At 43.9% G+C, this 13,391-nt stretch overlaps 2 non-coding genes across 2 annotated transcripts; both read right to left on the bottom strand.

Moving 5' to 3' along the window:
• Window positions 1-4,805: 4,805 nt before the first annotated feature.
• Window positions 4,806-4,912, bottom strand: LOC138560799 (U6 spliceosomal RNA). Its single transcript, XR_011299265.1, has one exon. It is a non-coding gene; the product is annotated as a U6 spliceosomal RNA (small nuclear RNA).
• Window positions 4,913-10,246: 5,334 nt separating this feature from the next.
• On the bottom strand, window positions 10,247-10,353 carry LOC138560797 (U6 spliceosomal RNA). Its single transcript, XR_011299263.1, has one exon. It is a non-coding gene; the product is annotated as a U6 spliceosomal RNA (small nuclear RNA).
• Between the last annotated feature and the right edge of the window lie 3,038 nt (window positions 10,354-13,391).

Genomic DNA, 13,391 nt, shown 5'->3' with positions numbered 1-13,391 from the left:
TCTAGTTTGCTTGGATAAGCCCTGGAAATCTTTTACAGCTTGTACTGGTGGGAGATGATGTGACTTTATCAACTGCAACGGGATATGAGGCATGTGTGCCACAAAAAGCAGGTCTAGGATTTTTTTATAAGAAAGCCGCTTTAAGAAGGGAACTTTGGGCAACCCCACTGAGAGCAAAAGTATTACACAAAAGGTAAGGGGGTCAGTGGGTCAACTGATACAATAAACTAACTCACAGTCAAATGTGCTAAGTCCAAATACTACCTGTTTCTACATTTTCCAGGCTTTTTGTCTCATTTCTTAACAGATCCATTCCTATGTACCTCTGTGCTTTCAACAGAGTTTTCATTGTAAGGGAGGGACATACAGTATACCTTAAACATTCCTGGGCAGGGAAGACTCTATGTAAAAGCAAGAGTAGCAGACAGCTTAAAAGAATCATCAGCAGGACCCTCTAGATCTTCCCCAAAAAACATAACATTATTTCTCTGCATGCATGTGCGTTGAACAGCGCAAGTAGTTTGGTTAATGTCAGTGGATAAATGTCACTTTCCCACAGCGCAGAACAAAATCACTTGTACAGGCCCCTTCTGCAAAAGCATTACCACTGTAGAAAGCAGTGAAGGTGAGGCAGTGTGCAGTCACCTCCGACACTTCCCTCCTCTGATCGGCCACGATCGGCCAAGGACCTCTCTATGAGAGCTGAGGGTGGAATTTTCTGGACCTCTGTAACTTGGGGAGACATGGCAAAAGGGATCCTCAATCAACAGCTCAGCCTTTGCTTTGTGGCCTGTCCGTATATATCTGTTCTCCAAATTACCTGCCGCTGCCCAGGTGTCAGCTGGTGAGATGGAATGACCTCCCAGGTAGGATCCTGGCAGATGATTTGCATAGGCAAACCCCCTCGCTCTCTTTCTTACCCCTGCTTACTCCACAGTAGCAAGTATCTGGGCAAAATATAGTGGTCGAGGTAGGGTAGCAGTAACTAGCAACTCTGAGAAAGTAAATCTGGGGAGCTTGGCGACTTGTGGGGAACAACTGCAGAGCTCATCTCCCAGAACTTTGTGGCACGGGGAGAAGGTCTGTGGGATTTCAGTAACTTGGAGACATGCAACCTGGTCGGGAGTGCTTCAGGTCTCCTTCCTTGCATGTTCCAAGCAACTCAACAAAGCATCAACAGGCTGCCATGCCAGCCACAGAGCCCCTTTCCACATGATTAAAAGCCTAAAATCTTTTCCATGCAAACACATAGCCACCGAAAACCATATTTTCTTTGTTTTCTCTCTCTCTGTCTCTCTCTCCTCCCTCCCTCCCCCATAGCCCCCCCCTCCCTACCATTCATTTTAAGTTTTCCTGCACTGCAGCACATTGTGACAATGGTATTTCACAATGGGACTGTTTGAAAGTTACAGAAATAAAAAAAGAATTAACCAACTAAAAGCAGCCAAATCCGGAGTACACTGCTAAGCCACAATTAAAGATTAAGGCCTAGAAGCAAGTAAAGCTGTAGTTCAGAGCGATGTTTGCAAATAGCTCCTTAAAGCAGTTGACGCTGGAGTGCACAACAAGAGGAAAAGTGATAATACTGAGTTTGGTAGAATGGGATAAAAAACAAAAGCAGCGTGCCACTTCTAAAAGTACAAGTCAAGAAATTGAAGGAGATGGGGCTGTTCATTCAGTCAATAGGACTCACAAGTAAAAGTCTCCCGAGGCATTAGTGTTGAATTTGGCCCAAAATGTATTGTGTTGTCGTGTATTATGTATGAAAATACAATTTCAATCTTCATTAAAAAAAGATGTATTAAAAAATAAATACTTGCAGATTAAGAAAGTTTCTGTCCTGTCGTGTGCCAAAAATAGTGAATGCTTTACGAATGTGCGTGTCATCCTTTGAAGCAGGGGCCAATTCTATTTTCCCATTTTCATTCCAATATTAGTACATGTTTTGCTGAGGTACATAGGAATGGATCTGTTAAGAAATGAAACAAAAAGCCTGGAAAAATGTTGAAACAGGTAGGATTTGGACTTACAATAAACGGACTCACAGTCAGATGTGCTATCCCTTGACCCACTGACCCGCTTACCTTTTGTGTAATCCTTTTGCTCTCAGCAGTGTTGTCCAAAGTTCCCTACTTAAAGAGACTTTCTTATAAAAAAAGATCCTAGACATGTTTTTTATGGCCCACATGCCTCATATCCCGTTGCTCTTGATAAACTCACATCATCTCCCACCAATACAAGCTGTAAAAGATGTCAAGGGCATAGCCAAGGAAATTAGACGTGGGCCGAAGGTTGAGCAATCCTTAAATCAGCAGCAAAAATAACATTGAAATCAGCTTCAGAATCTCTTAAAGGATGGGCCAACACTGGTTGCTTGCAGGGCGCAATCGGGCTGACGCCTTAAGGCAAGCGCAAAGGGAGAGCCAACCAAACCATTGATTAGGACCTCTGGACTTTCTGCTCTTTAACATAAGGACATTTGATATGGCAAACGTTTGACCAAACACCATTTAGATGTCGGATGGTATGGAATTAAGCGGCAAACAGCAATACATCAGCATTCTTTGCTGCTTTATTGATCTGGTCCTAAAGGGTTTGGTTTAATGCCAATTATATTTAAAGATAAAAAGATTCATGCTCAACGGTGCTTGCAAATCGACACCCCTCTCCCCATCACGATGGCTGGGTGATGCAAGAGTGAGAGCATCACAGCAGACCCAGAGACATGAGAAACACTCTGTACCTCTGAGTGCATGTGGGCCCATGGCTGGATCAAGGACAAGGCAAGAATAGGAGATGGCTTAAGGTGTCAGCACCCAGGCTGCCCCATTGCGCACTGCCAGCAACAGATGTTGGACCATCCTTTAAGAGATTCTGAGGCTTATTTCAATGTTAACTTTGCTGCTGATTAAAGGATTGCTCAACCTTCGACCCGCGTCTAGTTTGCTTGGCTAAGCCCTGAAAATCTTTTACAGCTTGTATTGGTGGGAGATGATGTGAGTTTATCAAGAGCAACGGGATATGAGGCATGTGTGCCACAAAATGCAGGTCTATGATCTTTTATTTGAAAGCCACTTTGGAAAACCCTACTGAGAACAAAAGGATTACACAAAAGGAAAGGGGGTCAGGGGGGCAAGGGATAGCACATCTGAATGTGAGTCAGTTAATTGTAAGTCCAAATCCTACGCGTTTCGACATTTTTCCAGGCTTTTTGTTTCAGTTCTTAACAGATCCATTCCTATGTACCTCTGTGCTTTCAACAGAGTTTTCATTGTAAAGGAGGGACATACAGTATGCCTTAAACATGCCTGGGCAGGGAAGACTATGTAAAAGCAAGAGTAGCAGACAGCTTAATAAATCATCAGCAGGACCCTCTAGACCTTCCCCAAAAAACATAACATGATTTCTATGCATGTATGTGCGTTGAACAGCGCAAGTAATTTGGTTAATGTCAGTGGATAAATGTCACTTTCCCACAGCGCAGACAAAATCACTTGTACAGGCCCCTTCTGCAAAAGCATTACCGCTGTAGAAAGCAGTGAAAAGGTGAGGCAGTGTGCAGTCCCCCCACCCCCGACCCTGATCGGCCACAATCGGCCAAGGACCTCTCTATAAGAGCTGAGGGTGGAATTTTTCTGGACCTCAGTAACTTAGGGAGACATGGCTAAAGGGATCCTCAATCAACGGCCCAGCTTTTGCTCTGTGGCCTGTCCGAATATGTCTGTTCTCCAAATTACCTGCCGCTGCCCAGGTGTCAGATGGTGAGATGGAATGACCTCCCAGGAAGCATACTGGCAGATGATTTGCATAGGCACACCCCCTCTCCCTCTCTCTTAGCCCTGCTTACTCCACAGTAGCAAGTATCTGGGGAAAATATAGTGGTCGAGGTGGGGTAGCAGTAACTAGCAACTCTGAGAAAGTAAATCTGGGACACTTGGCGACCTGTGGGGAACAACTGCAGAGCTCAGTGCCCAGAAGTTTGTGGCACAGGGAGGAGGTCTGTTGGATTTCAGTAACTTGGAGACATGCAACCTGGTCGGGAGTGCTTCAGGTCTCCTTCCTTGCATGTTCCAAGCAACTCAACAAAGCATCAACAGGCTGAGATACCAACCACAGAGCCCCTTTCCACTTGATTAAAAGGCTAAAATCTTTTCCATGCAAATACATAGCCCCCAAATACCATATTTTCTTTGTTTTCTCTCTCTCTCCTCCCTGTCTCCTTCCCTCGCTCCCTCCCACCCTCCCGCACTCTCTCTTCCCCCCAGCCCCTCTCCCTCTCCCTACCATTAATTTTAAGTTTTCATGCACTGCAGCACATTGTGGCAATGGTATTTCACAATGGGACTGTTTGAAAGTTACAGAAATCAAAAAAGAAATCAACCAACTAAAAGCAGCCAAACCCGGAGTACACTGCTCAGCCCCATTTAAAGATTAAGGCCCAGAAGCAAGTAAAGCTGTAGTTCAGAGCGATATTTGCAAATAGCACCTTAAAGCAGTTTACGCTGGAGTGCACAACAAGGGGGAAAGTGATAATACTGAGTTTGGTAGAATGGGATAAAAAAAAACAAAAGAAGCGTGCCACTTGTAAAAGTACAAGTCAAGAAATTGAAGGGGACGGGGCTGTTCATTCAGTCAAGAGGACTCACAAGTAAAAGGCTCCTGAGGCATTAGTGTTGAATTTGGCGCAAAATGCATTGTGTTGTCGTGTAATATGAATGAACATACAATTTCAATCTTCAATAAAGAAAGATCTATTAAAAAATCAACACTTGCAAATTAAGAAAGTTTCTGTCCAGTCATGTTCCAAAAATAGTGAATGCTTTACGAATGTGCGTGTCATCCTTTAGAGCAGGGGCCGATTTAAATTTCCCATTATCATTCCAATATTAGTACATGTGTTGCAGAAGCAAGCGCAAAGGGAGAGTCAATCAAACCATTGATTAGGACCTCTGGTCAAAGGTTTGCCATACCAAATGTCCTTATTTCAGAGGGCAGAAAGTCCAAACACCATTTAGATATCGGGTGGTATGAAATGAAGAGGCAAACAACAACGAATAAGCATTCTTTGCTGCTGTATTGATCTGGCCCTAAAGGGTTTTAGTTTAATGCCAATTATATTTAAAGATATAAAGATTAATGGTCCAGGGTGCTTGCAAAATGAAAACCCCCTCCCCATCACAATGGCTGGGTCATACAAGCCTGAGAGCATCACAATAGACCCAATAGACATGAGAAAAACTCGGTACCTCTGAGTGTATGTGGGCCCATGGCTGTATCAAGGACAAGGCAAAAACAGGAGGTGGCTTAAGGAGTCAGCACCAGAGGCTGTCCGATTGAGCCCTGTAAGCAACAGATGTTGGACCATCCTATAAAGGATTCTGAGGCTGATTTCAATTTTAACTTTGCTGCTGATTTAAGGATTGCTCAACCTTCGACCCACGTCTAGTTTGCTTGGATAAGCCCTGGAAATCTTTTACAGCTTGTACTGGTGGGAGATGATGTGACTTTATCAACTGCAACGGGATATGAGGCATGTGTGCCACAAAAAGCAGGTCTAGGATTTTTTTATAAGAAAGCCGCTTTAAGAAGGGAACTTTGGGCAACCCCACTGAGAGCAAAAGTATTACACAAAAGGTAAGGGGGTCAGTGGGTAAACTGATACAATAAACTAACTCACAGTCAAATGTGCTAAGTCCAAATACTACCTGTTTCTACATTTTCCAGGCTTTTTGTCTCATTTCTTAACAGATCCATTCCTATGTACCTCTGTGCTTTCAACAGAGTTTTCATTGTAAGGGAGGGACATACAGTATACCTTAAACATTCCTGGGCAGGGAAGACTCTATGTAAAAGCAAGAGTAGCAGACAGCTTAAAAGAATCATCAGCAGGACCCTCTAGATCTTCCCCAAAAAACATAACATTATTTCTCTGCATGCATGTGCGTTGAACAGCGCAAGTAGTTTGGTTAATGTCAGTGGATAAATGTCACTTTCCCACAGCGCAGAACAAAATCACTTGTACAGGCCCCTTCTGCAAAAGCATTACCACTGTAGAAAGCAGTGAAGGTGAGGCAGTGTGCAGTCACCTCCGACACTTCCCTCCTCTGATCGGCCACGATCGGCCAAGGACCTCTCTATGAGAGCTGAGGGTGGAATTTTCTGGACCTCTGTAACTTGGGGAGACATGGCAAAAGGGATCCTCAATCAACAGCTCAGCCTTTGCTTTGTGGCCTGTCCGTATATATCTGTTCTCCAAATTACCTGCCGCTGCCCAGGTGTCAGCTGGTGAGATGGAATGACCTCCCAGGTAGGATCCTGGCAGATGATTTGCATAGGCAAACCCCCTCGCTCTCTTTCTTACCCCTGCTTACTCCACAGTAGCAAGTATCTGGGCAAAATATAGTGGTCGAGGTAGGGTAGCAGTAACTAGCAACTCTGAGAAAGTAAATCTGGGGAGCTTGGCGACTTGTGGGGAACAACTGCAGAGCTCATCTCCCAGAACTTTGTGGCACGGGGAGAAGGTCTGTGGGATTTCAGTAACTTGGAGACATGCAACCTGGTCGGGAGTGCTTCAGGTCTCCTTCCTTGCATGTTCCAAGCAACTCAACAAAGCATCAACAGGCTGCCATGCCAGCCACAGAGCCCCTTTCCACATGATTAAAAGCCTAAAATCTTTTCCATGCAAACACATAGCCACCGAAAACCATATTTTCTTTGTTTTCTCTCTCTCTGTCTCTCTCTCCTCCCTCCCTCCCCCATAGCCCCCCCCTCCCTACCATTCATTTTAAGTTTTCCTGCACTGCAGCACATTGTGACAATGGTATTTCACAATGGGACTGTTTGAAAGTTACAGAAATAAAAAAAGAATTAACCAACTAAAAGCAGCCAAATCCGGAGTACACTGCTAAGCCACAATTAAAGATTAAGGCCTAGAAGCAAGTAAAGCTGTAGTTCAGAGCGATGTTTGCAAATAGCTCCTTAAAGCAGTTGACGCTGGAGTGCACAACAAGAGGAAAAGTGATAATACTGAGTTTGGTAGAATGGGATAAAAAACAAAAGCAGCGTGCCACTTCTAAAAGTACAAGTCAAGAAATTGAAGGAGATGGGGCTGTTCATTCAGTCAATAGGACTCACAAGTAAAAGTCTCCCGAGGCATTAGTGTTGAATTTGGCCCAAAATGTATTGTGTTGTCGTGTATTATGTATGAAAATACAATTTCAATCTTCATTAAAAAAAGATGTATTAAAAAATAAATACTTGCAGATTAAGAAAGTTTCTGTCCTGTCGTGTGCCAAAAATAGTGAATGCTTTACGAATGTGCGTGTCATCCTTTGAAGCAGGGGCCAATTCTATTTTCCCATTTTCATTCCAATATTAGTACATGTTTTGCTGAGGTACATAGGAATGGATCTGTTAAGAAATGAAACAAAAAGCCTGGAAAAATGTTGAAACAGGTAGGATTTGGACTTACAATAAACGGACTCACAGTCAGATGTGCTATCCCTTGACCCACTGACCCGCTTACCTTTTGTGTAATCCTTTTGCTCTCAGCAGTGTTGTCCAAAGTTCCCTACTTAAAGAGACTTTCTTATAAAAAAAGATCCTAGACATGTTTTTTATGGCCCACATGCCTCATATCCCGTTGCTCTTGATAAACTCACATCATCTCCCACCAATACAAGCTGTAAAAGATGTCAAGGGCATAGCCAAGGAAATTAGACGTGGGCCGAAGGTTGAGCAATCCTTAAATCAGCAGCAAAAATAACATTGAAATCAGCTTCAGAATCTCTTAAAGGATGGGCCAACACTGGTTGCTTGCAGGGCGCAATCGGGCTGACGCCTTAAGGCAAGCGCAAAGGGAGAGCCAACCAAACCATTGATTAGGACCTCTGGACTTTCTGCTCTTTAACATAAGGACATTTGATATGGCAAACGTTTGACCAAACACCATTTAGATGTCGGATGGTATGGAATTAAGCGGCAAACAGCAATACATCAGCATTCTTTGCTGCTTTATTGATCTGGTCCTAAAGGGTTTGGTTTAATGCCAATTATATTTAAAGATAAAAAGATTCATGCTCAACGGTGCTTGCAAATCGACACCCCTCTCCCCATCACGATGGCTGGGTGATGCAAGAGTGAGAGCATCACAGCAGACCCAGAGACATGAGAAACACTCTGTACCTCTGAGTGCATGTGGGCCCATGGCTGGATCAAGGACAAGGCAAGAATAGGAGATGGCTTAAGGTGTCAGCACCCAGGCTGCCCCATTGCGCACTGCCAGCAACAGATGTTGGACCATCCTTTAAGAGATTCTGAGGCTTATTTCAATGTTAACTTTGCTGCTGATTAAAGGATTGCTCAACCTTCGACCCGCGTCTAGTTTGCTTGGCTAAGCCCTGAAAATCTTTTACAGCTTGTATTGGTGGGAGATGATGTGAGTTTATCAAGAGCAACGGGATATGAGGCATGTGTGCCACAAAATGCAGGTCTATGATCTTTTATTTGAAAGCCACTTTGGAAAACCCTACTGAGAACAAAAGGATTACACAAAAGGAAAGGGGGTCAGGGGGGCAAGGGATAGCACATCTGAATGTGAGTCAGTTAATTGTAAGTCCAAATCCTACGCGTTTCGACATTTTTCCAGGCTTTTTGTTTCAGTTCTTAACAGATCCATTCCTATGTACCTCTGTGCTTTCAACAGAGTTTTCATTGTAAAGGAGGGACATACAGTATGCCTTAAACATGCCTGGGCAGGGAAGACTATGTAAAAGCAAGAGTAGCAGACAGCTTAATAAATCATCAGCAGGACCCTCTAGACCTTCCCCAAAAAACATAACATGATTTCTATGCATGTATGTGCGTTGAACAGCGCAAGTAATTTGGTTAATGTCAGTGGATAAATGTCACTTTCCCACAGCGCAGACAAAATCACTTGTACAGGCCCCTTCTGCAAAAGCATTACCGCTGTAGAAAGCAGTGAAAAGGTGAGGCAGTGTGCAGTCCCCCCACCCCCGACCCTGATCGGCCACAATCGGCCAAGGACCTCTCTATAAGAGCTGAGGGTGGAATTTTTCTGGACCTCAGTAACTTAGGGAGACATGGCTAAAGGGATCCTCAATCAACGGCCCAGCTTTTGCTCTGTGGCCTGTCCGAATATGTCTGTTCTCCAAATTACCTGCCGCTGCCCAGGTGTCAGATGGTGAGATGGAATGACCTCCCAGGAAGCATACTGGCAGATGATTTGCATAGGCACACCCCCTCTCCCTCTCTCTTAGCCCTGCTTACTCCACAGTAGCAAGTATCTGGGGAAAATATAGTGGTCGAGGTGGGGTAGCAGTAACTAGCAACTCTGAGAAAGTAAATCTGGGACACTTGGCGACCTGTGGGGAACAACTGCAGAGCTCAGTGCCCAGAAGTTTGTGGCACAGGGAGGAGGTCTGTTGGATTTCAGTAACTTGGAGACATGCAACCTGGTCGGGAGTGCTTCAGGTCTCCTTCCTTGCATGTTCCAAGCAACTCAACAAAGCATCAACAGGCTGAGATACCAACCACAGAGCCCCTTTCCACTTGATTAAAAGGCTAAAATCTTTTCCATGCAAATACATAGCCCCCAAATACCATATTTTCTTTGTTTTCTCTCTCTCTCCTCCCTGTCTCCTTCCCTCGCTCCCTCCCACCCTCCCGCACTCTCTCTTCCCCCCAGCCCCTCTCCCTCTCCCTACCATTAATTTTAAGTTTTCATGCACTGCAGCACATTGTGGCAATGGTATTTCACAATGGGACTGTTTGAAAGTTACAGAAATCAAAAAAGAAATCAACCAACTAAAAGCAGCCAAACCCGGAGTACACTGCTCAGCCCCATTTAAAGATTAAGGCCCAGAAGCAAGTAAAGCTGTAGTTCAGAGCGATATTTGCAAATAGCACCTTAAAGCAGTTTACGCTGGAGTGCACAACAAGGGGGAAAGTGATAATACTGAGTTTGGTAGAATGGGATAAAAAAAAACAAAAGAAGCGTGCCACTTGTAAAAGTACAAGTCAAGAAATTGAAGGGGACGGGGCTGTTCATTCAGTCAAGAGGACTCACAAGTAAAAGGCTCCTGAGGCATTAGTGTTGAATTTGGCGCAAAATGCATTGTGTTGTCGTGTAATATGAATGAACATACAATTTCAATCTTCAATAAAGAAAGATCTATTAAAAAATCAACACTTGCAAATTAAGAAAGTTTCTGTCCAGTCATGTTCCAAAAATAGTGAATGCTTTACGAATGTGCGTGTCATCCTTTAGAGCAGGGGCCGATTTAAATTTCCCATTATCATTCCAATATTAGTACATGTGTTGCAGAAGCAAGCGCAAAGGGAGAGTCAATCAAACCATTGATTAGGACCTCTGGTCAAAGGTTTGCCATACCAAATGTCCTTATTTCAGAGGGCAGAAAGTCCAAACACCATTTAGATATCGGGTGGTATGAAATGAAGAGGCAAACAACAACGAATAAGCATTCTTTGCTGCTGTATTGATCTGGCCCTAAAGGGTTTTAGTTTAATGCCAATTATATTTAAAGATATAAAGATTAATGGTCCAGGGTGCTTGCAAAATGAAAACCCCCTCCCCATCACAATGGCTGGGTCATACAAGCCTGAGAGCATCACAATAGACCCAATAGACATGAGAAAAACACGGTACCTCTGAGTGTATGTGGGCCCATGGCTGTATCAAGGACAAGGCAAAAACAGGAGGTGGCTTAAGGAGTCAGCACCAGAGGCTGTCCGATTGAGCCCTGTAAGCAACAGATGTTGGACCATCCTATAAAGGATTCTGAGGCTGATTTCAATTTTAACTTTGCTGCTGATTTAAGGATTGCTCAACCTTCGACCCACGTCTAGTTTGCTTGGATAAGCCCTGGAAATCTTTTACAGCTTGTACTGGTGGGAGATGATGTGACTTTATCAACTGCAACGGGATATGAGGCATGTGTGCCACAAAAAGCAGGTCTAGGATTTTTTTATAAGAAAGCCGCTTTAAGAAGGGAACTTTGGGCAACCCCACTGAGAGCAAAAGTATTACACAAAAGGTAAGGGGGTCAGTGGGTCAACTGATACAATAAACTAACTCACAGTCAAATGTGCTAAGTCCAAATACTACCTGTTTCTACATTTTCCAGGCTTTTTGTCTCATTTCTTAACAGATCCATTCCTATGTACCTCTGTGCTTTCAACAGAGTTTTCATTGTAAGGGAGGGACATACAGTATACCTTAAACATTCCTGGGCAGGGAAGACTCTATGTAAAAGCAAGAGTAGCAGACAGCTTAAAAGAATCATCAGCAGGACCCTCTAGATCTTCCCCAAAAAACATAACATTATTTCTCTGCATGCATGTGCGTTGAACAGCGCAAGTAGTTTGGTTAATGTCAGTGGATAAATGTCACTTTCCCACAGCGCAGAACAAAATCACTTGTACAGGCCCCTTCTGCAAAAGCATTACCACTGTAGAAAGCAGTGAAGGTGAGGCAGTGTGCAGTCACCTCCGACACTTCCCTCCTCTGATCGGCCACGATCGGCCAAGGACCTCTCTATGAGAGCTGAGGGTGGAATTTTCTGGACCTCTGTAACTTGGGGAGACATGGCAAAAGGGATCCTCAATCAACAGCTCAGCCTTTGCTTTGTGGCCTGTCCGTATATATCTGTTCTCCAAATTACCTGCCGCTGCCCAGGTGTCAGCTGGTGAGATGGAATGACCTCCCAGGTAGGATCCTGGCAGATGATTTGCATAGGCAAACCCCCTCGCTCTCTTTCTTACCCCTGCTTACTCCACAGTAGCAAGTATCTGGGCAAAATATAGTGGTCGAGGTAGGGTAGCAGTAACTAGCAACTCTGAGAAAGTAAATCTGGGGAGCTTGGCGACTTGTGGGGAACAACTGCAGAGCTCATCTCCCAGAACTTTGTGGCACGGGGAGAAGGTCTGTGGGATTTCAGTAACTTGGAGACATGCAACCTGGTCGGGAGTGCTTCAGGTCTCCTTCCTTGCATGTTCCAAGCAACTCAACAAAGCATCAACAGGCTGCCATGCCAGCCACAGAGCCCCTTTCCACATGATTAAAAGCCTAAAATCTTTTCCATGCAAACACATAGCCACCGAAAACCATATTTTCTTTGTTTTCTCTCTCTCTGTCTCTCTCTCCTCCCTCCCTCCCTCCCTCCTTCCCATCCCCCATAACCCCCCCCCCCTCTTCCTCTCCCTACCATTCATTTTAAGTTTTCCTGCACTGCAGCACATTGTGACAATGGTATTTCACAATGGGACTGTTTGAAAGTTACAGAAATAAAAAAAGAATTAACCAACTAAAAGCAGCCAAATCCGGAGTACACTGCTAAGCCACAATTAAAGATTAAGGCCTAGAAGCAAGTAAAGCTGTAGTTCAGAGCGATGTTTGCAAATAGCTCCTTAAAGCAGTTGACGCTGGAGTGCACAACAAGAGGAAAAGTGATAATACTCAGTTTGGTAGAATGGGATAAAAAACAAAAGCAGCGTGCCACTTCTAAAAGTACAAGTCAAGAAATTGAAGGAGATGGGGCTGTTCATTCAGTCAATAGGACTCACAAGTAAAAGTCTCCCGAGGCATTAGTGTTGAATTTGGCCCAAAATGTATTGTGTTGTCGTGTATTATGTATGAAAATACAATTTCAATCTTCATTAAAAAAAGATGTATTAAAAAATAAATACTTGCAGATTAAGAAAGTTTCTGTCCTGTCGTGTGCCAAAAATAGTGAATGCTTTACGAATGTGCGTGTCATCCTTTGAAGCAGGGGCCAATTCTATTTTCCCATTTTCATTCCAATATTAGTACATGTTTTGCTGAGGTACATAGGAATGGATCTGTTAAGAAATGAAACAAAAAGCCTGGAAAAATGTTGAAACAGGTAGGATTTGGACTTACAATAAACGGACTCACAGTCAGATGTGCTATCCCTTGACCCACTGACCCGCTTACCTTTTGTGTAATCCTTTTGCTCTCAGCAGTGTTGTCCAAAGTTCCCTACTTAAAGAGACTTTCTTATAAAAAAAGATCCTAGACATGTTTTTTATGGCCCACATGCCTCATATCCCGTTGCTCTTGATAAACTCACATCATCTCCCACCAATACAAGCTGTAAAAGATGTCAAGGGCATAGCCAAGGAAATTAGACGTGGGCCGAAGGTTGAGCAATCCTTAAATCAGCAGCAAAAATAACATTGAAATCAGCTTCAGAATCTCTTAAAGGATGGGCCAACACTGGTTGCTTGCAGGGCGCAATCGGGCTGACGCCTTAAGGCAAGCGCAAAGGGAGAGCCAACCAAACCATTGATTAGGACCTCTGGACTTTCTGCTCTTTAACATAAGGACATTT

The sequence above is a fragment of the Ambystoma mexicanum genome, unplaced genomic scaffold, assembly GCF_040938575.1.
Source record: "Ambystoma mexicanum isolate Mex_15411 unplaced genomic scaffold, UKY_AmexF1_1 Mex_scaf48, whole genome shotgun sequence".
In the NCBI taxonomy this organism is placed as follows: Eukaryota; Metazoa; Chordata; class Amphibia; order Caudata; family Ambystomatidae; genus Ambystoma; species Ambystoma mexicanum.
This window is presented reverse-complemented; position numbering and strand designations above follow the sequence as displayed.